Genomic DNA, 14,885 nt, shown 5'->3' with positions numbered 1-14,885 from the left:
AGATCATTTAAAATCAACATTCAACCCAGGGAGCTCGATCCCAGTATCAAGTGAGCATTAGTCTGTGCTTTGTTAAACCTGTGAAAAGGGTTTTTGTTGTCTATGGGTTTTGGTTTTAATTGGAATACATTAGAGATATTCATTAAGAGTTATACATTATAGTGATTGTTTTGTTTCTTGTTTGTAATTGATAAAAGTTCTTGCTAATTTTCTTACTATACTTGTTAACTACATTCTTAAATAAACTGTTCGATAAAAGCTCCCTAATGGGTCTTTTGAACCACACCTGAAGTGAAACATCTCATGCTTCTCTTAGCCAAATTCAAAATGCAAAACTTATGATTCAGGTGGGCTGCATAAAACACTTCGGAGTTTCTGATCTGAACCATAACAAGGTGTAGTAGTTTTTAAGCAAATACAGAGGCAGAGAAATGTCAGGTGGGAGGTGGGGGAATGCGTGGGGAAGGTCAAAAGGAAAGGGGAAAGGAAGGTCGGAGGATTAAATCTCAAAAGGCAAAAGGGGATAACAAATAAAGAAGCAAAAGATGATCTAAATGAGACATTAAAGCAGAATCATCATCAACAGCTGCCATCTGGCAAAAATGAGGATGGGGTAATGATCTGGAATTGTTGAATTAGATGTTGAATCTACAAGCTGTAAAGTGCTTAAAAGGATGAAGTGCTGTTCCTCAAGCTTGAACAGTGTAGGAATCCAATGAGAGAGGTCAATGAGAGAGTGGGACAGAGAATTAAACTGTAAACTTTATGACTGAACAGAAGTGTTATGACTGAACAGAACTACTTTCTGAACCGCTGAATATTTTGAGCATTTTCTGTTTTTAATTTCAATTCAGTTGTCACAATTTGTAACATGCCAATGATTTTTGGTGATCGTACATGTATGCATACAAACATAAATATTTATATTTTTTTCCTGTGCCCGTAACCCTGACAAGTATGTTGTAAAACATTTAAAAGATATAAGTTCTAGATCATCTGGGAGTGTGGACACAAAACAATTCCAAAATGAAAATTGGGCTGTTTCTATAATGGGCAGGTGATTGAGCCAACAATTTTATGCCCAAGGTGATATTGATTTCAGTATCTCAGAACAGCAAAGTGTTTGGACTTTGTAAGACATTTCTCTTGAAGGTGTCAGATCATCCTGGAGCACAGTTCTTGACGATCTCACAGCTCCCAGAACACATCCAAGCAGTTCTATGCCTCATTGAATTTTGTGGCCAAAATTCTATTTAAAGCACCAAGAAGACCAATTCTGTCAATTATCAATTGACTTCCATTTAAAGCAGCTGGACAATTATTGTTACAATAGTACTGAATTTATTTTTAAATTGTATTCCTTTCTCATTGTTACAAGGCAATGTGCAGAATGGATGGGGCAAGCTCCTTATCCATCTCCTTGCTTGCTCCAAAAATCAATTCAAATTAAATTGTATCTAATTTATGGTGCCCACAAAAGGGACATCTCATGCTTGATCCTCTACTTAATCTTAGCCAAAAGGCCAAGAAGTGATATAATGCCGATTGAAGAAAAATGGGTGGCAAGAAGAGTTACTGTTTCATCACTTTGAAAACAATTAGATCAAATACACATCCTTTAGTGTAAGCTTTACTAATGTGTTTATTTACACATTTGCCATTCACTTTGATTGTGACAGCCCAGGAGTCCATTATTATACAAAGCTGAACATTTCCTACATTTTTCTACTGCTGTTCAAATTTGAAAGCTGAGGTCTTCATTAAATTAGTGTATTGTATTTGTATGCATTATACATTGTTAACATGCTACATTGGAATGTCCCTACTGTAACCATTCTTATTGCAATCTCTTTATAACAAACACTTGTCTCTGGTCCTGACATGGTTCCCCACAATAGGCAGATGTAATTCTGGTGACACTGCGAATTATAATAATGAATTCTGAATTTATTCTATCTTGGTGAATTATGCAAATATAAGACATTACTCATTTCAATATAACTGGGCAGTTGAAATTTCTCATTCATAAAACCAAGCAAAGATGAAATGATCTTACCTGTCAAAAATATCATTATAAAAATCTAACTGTTTCAAATTTATGTTCATTATTTTGTTTAGCCGAGCTTATACTAGACCAAAGCTTTCACAACTCTTAAAATCTGGATTTCAAAATTAGCAATAGTCTTACATTATCATGCTATCTCTTTTGTTCCCTCTGCTGTTTCTCTTTCTGCCTGTCCACTCCTGTGGATTGAACAAGGACAAAAAAGCAGTAAAGTAAATGCCTTGTATATAGTAACCATCACAGAGCACTGTTGCTGTTGAATAATGTGGAGGATCTGAGCGTTCCTTTGGTTCTTGTCAGCTTCATGTTCAGAACTTTAAAAGTCTTTAAATTGTTATGGTAACAGATTTAGAATAAAAGATGAACATTAGCTATAGTATAGATAGATGCAGACAGTTTTACAAAAAAAGACTAAGTTTACAGAAAAGACATACATTTTTCAAAAGAGGTACATCACAAGTTTATTATCTAAAGAGAAGAGTGCCTGACATAATCTCTCAGTTTTCACTCTGAGGCATTGATCAGCTCAGATGCTTAAACATGAATATGTGGCCTCATGCTTTTGAATTTACAGCAGGTGTCTCTGAAGCGGGGACAAGGTGTTTAATTGTTGGCGATGTAGACCCTGAAGAATGTTGCAGCTGTTGTATGGGAAGCTGGTCTTTAAGCATGCTCAGGATGTCATCTAGTTTCTGGTCTATCTGTGTGATCTGTCAACAAAACAGAAGTCCATCAGCCTCAAATCTTTTCATCACCACACTTGAGGTAACTGAATTTTTCTCCAGCTCTATTCACAAACTTTTAACTGTCCTTTATTCTTCCTATATTCCATGATGCTTAACATATTACAATATGGGGACTTTGGTTCACAATTGATAGTCTGCCAAGATGTGGGTTAGTTTATTCAAATTTCTTAACAATGTAAGTATTCTACATAAAACCAAAGATTAATGCAGTACATTCCAGATAAAGATAAATAATTTTATTTGGTTGTAATTTCTGACAGAACCAATGGCTATAATGATTAACTGGGTTGTTTTTAATATTATTTAATGGGAAGGCATAATTTTCATTTAGTTAGAACATTTGCAAGGGACACTACGAAAAGATAAGTTTAAAAAAAATCCCCAAGATAAATTCAGGAGTGTTGAAAACAAAAAGTCAAAGCTTCCAGAGATGAGAAAATCTGCATCGCGATGAATGTTCTCTTTTGGTTTCAAGAAGGTCCTTTATTACCAAAGTCCAAAGATGTGCGGGTTAGGTTGATTGGCCAGGTTAAAAATTGTCCCTTAGAGTCCTGGGATGCGTAGGTTAGAGGGATTAGCGGGTAAAATATGTGGGGGTAGGGCCTGGGTGGGATTGTGGTCGGTGCAGACTCGATGGGCCGAATGGCCTCCTTCTGCACTGTAGGGTTTCTATGTTTCTATGTTTCTATTACGATCCCTGATAAGAATAAACTTTTAAACCTACAACAAACATTACATTAAGGTTCGGTAGAAGGACCATTTAGACTGAAATGTTAACTCTGTTTTTCTCCACAGATGCTGCCAGACCAGCTGGCAGCATTTTCTAATTTTATTTCAGATTTCCAGCATCTGCAGTATTTTGCTTTTATTACTACATAAGGTATTCTCATGTTCAACAATAGTTGCGCTCAGTTGTAGTTTTGACATGCTTATATAAAAATAGGACTTAAGTTAATAATGAACTCATTGTTATATTGTATACAGTTGTTTGAATTGGCATCAATATCGATGAAGCCAATAGTAATTTGCATTTTATAAATAGGGGCAGCAATTATAGGGCTAAAGAAGTAACGATAAATTTCTGCAAGACAATGATTAGCCTACGATAAGAATACATCACTGGGAGTTTCCTCAGTAACTACAACATTTATGAATAGGCTAATTATTTACTTGTCTGTTAACAGCAAATTATTCCTGAAGTAGGCAGGTTTACAGGTCTACAGGTGAATTGAACAGTCCAAATGAGACCCCTCAAAAAGCTCAACTAAAAGACCATCTCTCTGAATGATGGCAGAAAATGCTGCATTTATTGTAAAATAACCTTTAGCTGTGTAGTTATTCCCCATTTTCTCTTATTTTTGAATTCTAGTTGAAAGAAATTGTAGAAACAGAGATGAATGATGATGAAATGATATCACTTTGGCACCAAATATGCTTTTATTTTGAAACCTGTCTTGCTTCACCAGCTGACAATGCCTATTAGAAAAACCATTAGAGACAAATAGCACAATCTGTGTTGGTATGACTTTAATCAAATACCTGAGTTTGTGCAATGTATGTAAAATGTGACATGATCTCTTTTTTTTCTTTCAGTTGTCAGGATTCTGTCATTAAACCTCTTCTAGATGTACTGGGGGTGATTCTCCCAAAAACGTTGTAAGTGCTGAATTCGCGGGAAAACCGGTGTAAATCACGATTGTTTTTCAGTGGGAGTTCACACTAGAATCTCCCACACTCTGTGCAATGCAGAGGTCACAATCATGAATATCATTAAAAGCTCGGGGGAGTGGGGCCTATTCACACTGGAGTCTAACAGTTCCACACCTCTGCGTATTCTCAATGGCCCCGAACTGTCAGCCTGCAGTTTGTTGGCCAGCTCAATTGCTGGCCAGCCCGGGACCCTCGCAGTGCTGCACTCCCCCACCCCCCAAGGCCTGATTGCGGCCCCCATGAGCATCCCCGACCCCCCACCCCCGTCCCAGAGCACCCCGATCTCCAGCCCCTCACACCCCATCAGTGATGATCTCTCCCCCCCCACCCCCACGGGAGGCAGACCATACTGGCAGACCAACCCTTCCCCCAGTCCGCCCTGATCGCTGGCCTCCCTCCAGTCCCAACTGATTCCCATGCAGAGTGGCAGCAGGACCCCCATCCCCACCGATCGCCCCGTAGGCCCCATTCCCTTGGCACTGCCTGATGCATGATAGGCAGTGCCAAGGTGCCCACTGGGCATGGGCACTTTGCCCCTTGGGCAGTGGTGGGGCACAGGCTGGCATTGCCAGGGTGCCCATGCCCAGGGGGCATCACCGCCCCATCGCCCGACCCCCTGGGGGGCCCCGACTGCCCCCCTTTACCCCAGCAGGGTCTCCCACTAGTTTCCCAAAAGTGGGGAGCTAGTCTGAACACCGCCGGAGTGAAATTGCACTGACGGGGTGGAAGATGCTAGTGGGCCTGGAGACTTCAGATTAAAATCACTTACCTGCTGTTCCCGCCGGTTTCCAGCGTGGTCCCGACCGCGCCAGATATCCGGCGCTCAGAGATGCACGCGCATCGGGAACGCATTCGCGAATCCTGCGAATTGGCCCACACACGATCCTCCTGGCCAGCGCGCTAAAACATTAGTGCGCCAGGATGGGAGAATCGCCCCCACTCTGCTTAACCCAAGTTTGGAGCAAGATCTTTACACATAAAGCCAATCCTCTTCTCACACATATTTCCTCTTTTCATCATACCAAAACAGTTAGAATTAGTCAGTGAACTCTCCTTTTTACACAACATTTACCTTACCTTAACATGATACTCTCTTTCACATTGATTTTTCCTTTATTAAGTTGACAAACACATTGATATAACATCTGACCAAATCCACATTTCTTACATGGAAATTTGTGACACATGGAATGTGAAGCCTTGAGAAGAGCTATGTAAATTATATCTGCTGAATGTCGGTTATTGGTCACTATAGTGCAGGACATTGTAAAATTCCAAAATCCACAGCTAATTGCTAACCAGCTATTTGTATTTTCTACTTGTGTCACAGGCAATTCTTTGTTTATCCAGGAACTTAGATAATGCATCTCATGTTTCCTGTTAAGAGACTATTGAAGGGGATGGGTGAGAAATGTTTCTCTATTTAAATTGCTGTGCTGGTCATGTATATACAGCTGAAGGAATCAGCTGGTCCCCCACTTACTGCAGCGAAGGTCAACCTAGTCAGAGTTAATCCAGTCCTGTCATTGTAAATGACATAAAACAGAGAGCAAGCAAAAAGAAATGCAAACTAAAGTAAGGGTAATAAATTTCCAAACTTGGTTTAACTGTTGGTCATTGGTCAGAAGGCAGGGGTTTTTTCCCTACCAATGTTTCTGTTCACTTAATCTTTGGACAATTCTGCTATCAAAATAAACTGTACTGTGTTAATTTTAGTCAAGCATCAGAATAATCCTAACTTGAAAATGCAATAAGATATGGATTGACCTTCCCTGAATATTGAACTTCTGGTCACAGGACACACTATTAAGGGGGATACTTAGTGGGAGACCTTGCATTTCTTCACAATATAGGGCAGATTGGAGGGACCATGCACCTTGGCTACTCTCACAGATGTCTGGAGCGATATACTATTAACAATGCAGTCCTGGTAGCTGGTCTTCATTGCATCCTCTTGACTTCCAAAATGTGTGCTGAATTTAGCTCACAGCAATGATACTGATAATAGGCCCAATGTTGGAAGAACATCTGCAAAATAAATGAGGTGTGGTGGAAAAGATATCAAAATACAAGATATTCAAGAGCCACTTTCATTCCTATTTGGCCAGTTACAGAGTGGCATTGGCAGAGGTTTCATTACCTGGTGACCAAGTAAACAAATACATCCAAAAACAGTTTCAATGGCAACAACTTAATACTATTAATCCGTAATGAAACCACTCAATTTGAAACAGGTTGAGAAGGTTCACGTCAACGTTCACTAATGTTTTGCTCAATGGTGTGACATAAAGCATGGTGTAGTATTCGATATGATGCAACATCTACTGGATTTCCTTGGGTCTGAGAAACCTGTACATCCTGAAACAGGAAAAATTTGTGGTGTGTATCTTCATAAAAATATTTAAGTTTGTGTCCGGCTTCTTGTGAATGGGTTGGTCATCTGTCCATAGCTCTATTCTGATATAATTGAGAGTGGGTGGTTTTGAGGCTGATTGAAATTTTAAAAATGTTAGCATTGCATGCCACCCAAGTCTGCCCATTTTTAAGAGTTCAGTGTGAAATACAGATTGAATTGAGAGCATTCAGTTGAGATTAATTGATGTAAGATGAAATGCACCCACCAAAAATTGGTTATTAAAAGTTTAAGTTCATTCTAAGGCTCTGACACTGAGATTTCCACCAGAAGATAAATCAAGACAGTTTCTAGGGTTAACTACTTAAGAGACTGTGGGAGTCAAATTTCAGACTGTTCACAAATATTTTGAACTGTGAATAAAGCTGTTTCTTATATTTTCATCCAATAGTTTGCTTGGTGATTCCACCAAAATAGCACCAACATCAGTCTACCAGGTATCAGATGGATGCTGGAGTCAATGAACTTTTGAATGGCTCGCCAAATTTTCTGGCCCTGCTGCTGCCATGAAAGGGCCATAAAATTCCGTCTACTAGGCCACATGCTATTCTCCAGACAGGCAGACAGTTCTTTATTTTTGTGGTCTCTCATACAAACATACAAATTAGGAGCAGTATTAGGCCACTTAGCCCCTTGAGCCTGTACCACCATTCAATATGATTATGGCTTATCTGATTGTAACCTCTACTCAATATTCCTGCCTACCCCCATTGTATTATTATAATCTTATTATAATATTATTATTATGTAATATTTTCTGAACTGTGATTCTATGATTCACTGATAACCTTTTTAATTAAGAATCAATCTAGTTCTGCCATAAAAATATTCAAAGACCCTGCTTCCACTGCCATTTGAGGAAGAGTTCTAAAGGTTCATGGCCCTCTGAGAGAAAGAAATTCTCCTCATCTCTGTCTTAAATGAGCGACTCCTTATTTTTAAACTGTGACCCCTAGTTCTACTCTCCCACAAGAAGAAACATTCTCTTCACACCCATTCCATCAAGATCCCTCAGGATCTTAAAGGTTTCAATCAAGTTACTTCTTACTCTTCTAAACTCCAGTGGATACAGGTCTAACCTGTCCAACCTTATCTCATAAGATAACCCACCCATTCCTGCTATTAGTCTAGTAAACCTTTTTCTATATTGAGGGTAAGCATTATTTTTCATATTTTTGACAAATAACCAATTAAATAAATGTTTGCCCTCACAAACAATACCTTCCACTCAGATTTTTTTAAACTGAAAAATGGATTCAAGTAAGGTAGCACAATTCAATTATAATAGAAACATGGGTGATGTGGAAAATTACTCAAGTTGATCTAGTACCAGTTGCTACAAATGATTTTCAAAGATTTAAATACTACAGACTTATCACATTGCCATAGCTGAATGTGCAAAATCCACCCAGATGTGAGTAAGCCATAAGTTAAGAAGCATCAAATCAATTAAAGCCACTGTAGACATATCAGCAGTTCTGCTTCAGCTGCACATCATCTGGGACATCAAGCTGCACAACAAGCAGAATCCTGACTGGCTCACTTATATTGGCAGATTTTATTTAAAAGACCTGTTTAAGACTTTAGTTTCAAAATGGTTTACAAAATAATCGACTTGAGTATACTCAAAAATAATCTCCAGTTAATGCACAACAAACGTAAAGAAAATGAAATTGACAACAGAGTTCTGGATAAAATTTGGGGCTTGATTTTTCAGTCACCAGTGTGGTGAGGTCAGCCCCAGGCATGCTTTGAAAATAGTGCTCCCAGATGGTGTGCCAGTCTTCCAATGCCATTGAAGCGCATTGCTATTTTCAAAGTGAAGACAGGAGGATACAACATAACACTCATCTCCAAATAATTGCCTGTAGTCCTCTTAAAATTGCTTGTTAACAGACTGGGGATGGCCAGAAGGCAATTTTCAAATCCCAAATCAGAAAAAGTGAAGGGTAGGATTTTATGCACCCCTGCTGCCCAGTTTGAGGGGTTGGGAGCATGTAAAATCTAGTGGATGGCCCTCCCCTCACCTTCCTGCTCACCCCCGCAGGGAGTGGGAGATGACTGTCCAATTAAACTCCACTTAAGGGTCTCACCCTGCCACCACTGGTACTTTAGTCATGGCATGGGCAAGTCTCTGCCATGCAAGAGGCCCAGCAGTCTTAGCTATGCTGGCTGGTGTCAGGCAAGTGGTGGGAGCCTCCTTTGCGGGTACCCTGATCCCAATGAAGGTATGGAGATATACCTTCCCCCGAGATCACCCCCCCTCTCTCCTGGTTTCGTGTATTTGCCCCCCCCCCCCCCCCCATTCTCTCACCTACCTTGCCGGGGCTAGATGGGCAGACTATGGCAAGACTCCATACCGTGGCCTTACCTGGGCTCCTCAGCATTGGGGACTGTCTGTAGTGTCCTTCACTCCTGGTGGCACTGCTGGGACTACAGAGTTGTTGGCCATCTGATTGATCAGCAGCTTTTTGGTGGCCGGCAGCTCTCTAAGGCGCGGCCTTTTCCTGAGAGGGAGGAGGGGAGAAACTTTCACCTTAAAACATTTAATACTGTTCCCAGTGTTAAATTTCTGAATTTGTGCAGCAATTGGGGTTGTGAACGGGCTCACCACCTATGTTTTAGCTGGGGTAGGGGTGGCCAGAAAAAAAATCCAGCCTGTTGCACATTAGTGCCCAGCTATTGGGAGCAATGCGGGGAGCCATTAGTAAGTGATATTTCTGTTGAGGTAAAATTGTTGGAAATAGTGTTACTTATAAAGATCAGGTCTAGTACCTTTTCGTTGATCATTTGGCCTCTTGTCTGCACCCCGAGGCTGCTGGCTCTCTGATTGTCTACTTGTGTTATTCTGCAAGGCAATGGCAAGCCCAGTAATGGCTGCTGTTTGCCTTTGAGCATTGCACTTCAGAGTGAGTTCCAGCATCCTGACGGCACCTGGTGACACAGATTGGGCACGAAGCTTACCTCCAGCTCAATTAAGGGATCTTCATTTTAAAACAGTGTCTCAGACGTGTTGTCGCATCAACGTGTGCGAAATGTGTATTTATTGTATGTTGGGGTTTGGGGTGTGGACTATCCCTTTAAGAGTGCAGGTCAGGTTACCCCTGGAAAATTAGCTCCTCCCAATGTGGGACTCAGTTGGGCAGTCTTGGACCTGACTGTGAATGAGTACATACCTTAAATAAAGAGCTCCCAGTGTTCAAGTTATCAAGCCTACATCGCGATTCTTCATGTATCTTTAATCCATAGATATATACATAATACAGAGACGCATTCCAATTCTACTGAAAAATCAATGGCTGTTTTTTTCCTTCCCAGCAGCCTTCTAATTTCTGGTTATGGATTATTAAAAGCCTTGCACATTGTGGTGTCGGTTCCGGTGGCCGCGGTGTTGGTTCAGGCGCCAGGCCGTAGTCGCTTGAGTTGTCTGTAGTCCCTTCCGATTGTTGGGTGCATGGTGGCGGCTCCTGGGGCTCAGGCGTGCTGTATACGGGGGTTGGGGGTGTGGGGTTGTAGGTCGTAGTGGTCCCTGGGGCACCTGCGGGTGCCAGGTCTCGAATAGAGACCGTGTCCTCCCGCCTGTTGGGGTACGCTACATAGGCGTATTGGGGGTTGGTGTGGAGGAGTTGGATCCTTTCGACCTGGGGGTCCGACTTATGGGTCCTCACGTGCTTCCGGAGCAGGACAGGGCCTGGGGACGTCAGCCATGACGGTAGTGAGGTCTCCGAGGAGGACTTTCTGGGGAAAACAAACATTCTTTCATGAGGAGTAGCAATGGTAGCTGTGCAAAGGAGTGATCTAACCGAGTGTGGTGCATCAGGGAGGACCTCTTGCCAACGGGTGACTGGAAGACCTTTAGATCTCAAAGCTAGTAAAACAGCCTTCCAGACTGTCGCGTTCTCCCTCTCTACCTGTCCGTTTCCCCTGGGGTTGTAGCTGGTGGTCCTACTCAAGGCTATACCTTTGGAGAGCAGGTACTGTCGCAGCTCATCACTCATAAAGGAGGATCTCCGGTCGCTATGGATATAGCTAGGGAAACCCAACAGGGTGAAGAGGCTGTGCAGGGCCCTGACGACCGTGGCCGAGGTCATATCCGGCAGGGAATAGCGAAGGGGAAACGTGAATATTCGTCAATGACGTTGAGGAAGTATATGTTGCGGTCAGAAGAGGGGAGGGGGCCCTTGAAGTCGACGCTTAGGCGTTTGAAAGGGTGGGTGGCCTTTATGAGGTGTGCTCTGTCTGGCCAATAGAAGTGCGGCTTGCACTCTGCGCAGACCTGGCAGTGTCTGGTTATAGACCTGACTTCCTCAATGGAGTAGGGCAGGTTACGGGCTTTAATGAAGTGAAAAAACCTGGTGACCCCCGGGTGGCAGAGGTCGTTGTGGAGCGTCTACAATTGGTCTATTTGTGCGCTGGCACATATTCCCCGGGACAGGGCGTCTGGGGGCTCATTGAGCTTCCCGGGCCGGTATAAGATGTCTTAATTGTAGGTGGAAAGCTCGATTCTCCACCTCAATATTTTATTATTTTTGATCTTGCCCCGCTCCGTGTTATTAAACATGAATGCAACTGACTGTTGGTCCGTGAGTAGGGTGAATCGTTTACCAGCTAAGTAGTGGCGCCAGTGCCGTACAGCTTCCACTATGGCTTGGGCCTCCTTTTCGACAGAGGAGTGTCGAATTTCAGGGCCTTGGCGGGTTTGTGAGAAGGCGGCCATGGGTCTGCCCGCCTGGTTAAGGGTGGCGGCTAGGGCGAAGTCAGACGCATCGCTCTCCACCTGGAACGGGATGGATTCATCTACAGCGTGTATCGTGGCCTTCGCGATGTCTGCTTTGATGCGGTCGAAGGCCAGGCGGGCCTCTGCCGTCAGGGGAAAAGAGGTGGATTTGATGAGTGGACGGGCTTTATCTGCATAATTGGGGACCCACTGGGTGTAATACGAGAAGAAGCCCAGGCATCTCCTCAGTGCTTTGAGGCTGGTGGGGAGGGGGAGTTCCAGGAGGGGACGCATGCAGTCGGGATCGGGACCGATGACCCCGTTTTCCACAACACAACCAAGGATGGCGAAGCGGTGTGTGCGGAATACGCACTCAGATTTAGGAGTGTGGCGGTGTGGAGGAGGTTGGCGTCGTGGTCCTGCTGATCATGGCCGCAGATGGTGACGTTATCCAGGTACGGGAAGGTGGCCCGCAGCCCGTTCTGGTCTACCATTCGGTCCATCTCACGCTGGAAAACCGAGACCGCGTTGGTGACGCCGAAGGAAGTGATAGAGGTGGCCATCCGCCTCGAAGGCAGTATATTGGTGGTCTTCCGGGCGGATAGGGAGCTGGTGGTATGCAGATTTTAAGTCGATGGTGGAGAACACTCGATATTGCGCAATCTGATTAACCATGTCAAATATGCGGGGAAGGGGGTACGCGTCCAGGTGCGTGTATCGGTTAATGGTCTGACTGTAGTCAATGACCATGCGATGTTTCTCCCCAGTCTTAACAACAACTACTTGGGCTCACCAGGGGCTGGTACTGGCCTCAATGATCCCTTCCCCTAGGAGCCGTTGTACTTCGGACCTGATAAAAGCCCTGTCTCCAGCACTGTACTGTCTGCTCTTGGTGACGGTGGGCTTGCAATCAGGGGTGAGATTTTCAAACAGTGAGGGAAGGGCGACTTTAAGGGTCGAGAGGCTGCAGGTGGTGCGCGGTGGGCAATCTAAGAACTGCTGATTGCAAACGGAGAGCGGGGGAAAAGGTCCATTATACTCCATGGTGATGCTCTTAAAGTGACACAGGAAATCTAGCCCCAGGGGTACGGCAGTGCAGAGTTATGGCAGCACGAGGAGCCTGAAATTTTTGTACACTGTGCCCCGTACAGTCAGGGTCGCCACGCAGTAGTCGAGGACATCTACCGAGTGGGACTTTGAAGCCATGGAGATCGTTTGCTTCACTGGCAGTACCAAAAGGGCATAGCGACTCACTGTGTTAGGGTGAATAAAGCTCTCCGTACTCCCACAGTCAAATAAACAGTTTGTAGTGCGACCGTTTACCTCGATGTCCATCATGGAGCTGGCGAGTTGGTGAGGCCTGGATTGGTCCAGCGTAACCGAAGCCACCGTTGGATCTTGCGACGCGGCTGACGGCGTCCAAGATGGCGGCCCGCATGGTTCACATACGGCTGATGGCGTCCAAGATGGCTGCCCGCACGGTTCACACGCGGCTGAGGGCGTCCAAGATGGCGGCCCGCACGGCCCACACGCGGCTGATGGCGTCCAAGATGGCGGCCCGCACGGCTCACACGCAGCTGATGGCGTCCAAGATGGCGGCCCCCGCGGGTCGTACGCGGCGCTACTGGGCTTGGAGGTCGATTTCACCCTGCATACCTTCATGTAATGGCCCTTCTTTCCACACCCGGAGCAGATCCCATCCTTCGCAGGGCAGCGTTGTCGGGGGTGCTTCCCCAGGCCGCAGAAGTAGCACTTCGGGCCTCCGGAGACTGCCGCAGCGGTCGGGTCATTGGTGGGACTTGGCGTGGCGTAGGCCTGCGGCCCTCCCGAGTACAGAGGTGGCGGCGACCGCGGTGTCCACGATGCGCCCTCATAGTCGGCCTCGAGATTACGGAAGGCCACCTCTAACGAGTCGGCAAGCGCCAGTCTTTTGTAGGTCCAGCCCACCCTGTTCCAGCAGTCGTTGTCGGATATAGTTTGACCTGATACCCGTGACATAGGCATCTCTGATTAAGTCCTCAGTGTTTTGGGCGGCTGTTGTGGCCTTGCAGTTGCAAGCCCTGCCAAGTGCTCGCAACACATGCAGGAATTGATCGCCCGATTCTCCTGGCTGTTGTCTGCGAGTAGCCAGAAGATGTCTGGCGTAGATTTCATTAGACTGTTTGTTGTACTGGCCTTTTAAAAGTTCAATCGCATCCTTGTAAGTTTCAGCATCTCTAATCATCGAGAATACTTGATCGCTTACCCGGGCGTGGAGCACGTGTAGCTTATCAGTTTCGGTCCGGATGACGGAGGCGGTGAGGAAAGTTTCGAAACAGCGCAGCCAGTGATCGAAGCTGTTAGAGGCTCCGACAGCTTGAGGATCCAATTTGAGTCTATCGGGTTTTAGTATCTGCTCCATCCCAAAACTTTTGCTAATAAAATTGATGCACTATCAATCAAGCAAAGACTAGTTTGTATGCAAGAACAAATAGGCTTTTATTAGCAAAAGACTTGGAGCACACCCATGCAGATGAACTGGTCCAGAGACTGAGGTAGGGGGTGGGGAGCAGTCACCTTTATACCTGGACCAGGGGGGGGGAGGAGTCCCAGGCAAGGCCGGCAGGGGCATGTCCAGGCATGTCACACACACAGGCAATAAGCTAACAGTGGTTTACCAAACATGTACACACTTTTCACTCAACTTCTTGTTGTCATTATGTTGATAATTTTATGTCAGCATTTGGAACTGCAATTTTTAAGCGGAATTTTCAATGTAAACATTTTGCAGTCAGAGTGTAATTTCAGGCATTTCACCACTGGTGGCACTCAGCACATCCCTGTTCATGATGTCTAGCTTCCCTGTTGTTTGGCCTCCACAGTTGCTTGAACTGCAGCCAGTTTCTAACCTATTTCTCCAATCCCATTCCTTGGCCTGACTTTTTCAAGATTTCCTGCTGCCACGCTGGCTACTGTAACCTGCTTCCAACCTCCACTACTGCTTATAATTAAAAACATTACATCATTCTCACCTCTGGCCCGGAAACCTGAGGGCACATCTTCTCAGAGTTCTTCCCACATTCTAGTTGCCATTGCTGCCCCAATACTAAGTGGCATCTCTGACCCTGCTGCACAACACCAAGGGAAATAAACTAATATATTTAGCAAATGGCACAGGTGCAATCACCAATCTCAGTAGAGTACATTTTTTTTCTTTTAAAATAAAATAGGGAGAAGAAAAATCAGCTATATTTC

General features: G+C 44.5%; 1 non-coding gene across 1 annotated transcript; it reads right to left on the bottom strand.

Moving 5' to 3' along the window:
* Positions 1 to 1,342: 1,342 nt before the first annotated feature.
* LOC144499387 (U2 spliceosomal RNA) lies at positions 1,343 to 1,535 on the bottom strand. Its single transcript, XR_013498848.1, has one exon. It is a non-coding gene; the product is annotated as a U2 spliceosomal RNA (small nuclear RNA).
* Between the last annotated feature and the right edge of the window lie 13,350 nt (positions 1,536 to 14,885).

This window comes from Mustelus asterias, chromosome 9, assembly GCF_964213995.1.
Source record: "Mustelus asterias chromosome 9, sMusAst1.hap1.1, whole genome shotgun sequence".
NCBI classification, from domain to species: domain Eukaryota; kingdom Metazoa; phylum Chordata; class Chondrichthyes; order Carcharhiniformes; family Triakidae; genus Mustelus; species Mustelus asterias.
Note: the sequence above shows the minus strand (reverse complement) of the source record. Positions and strands in the feature narration are given on the sequence as shown.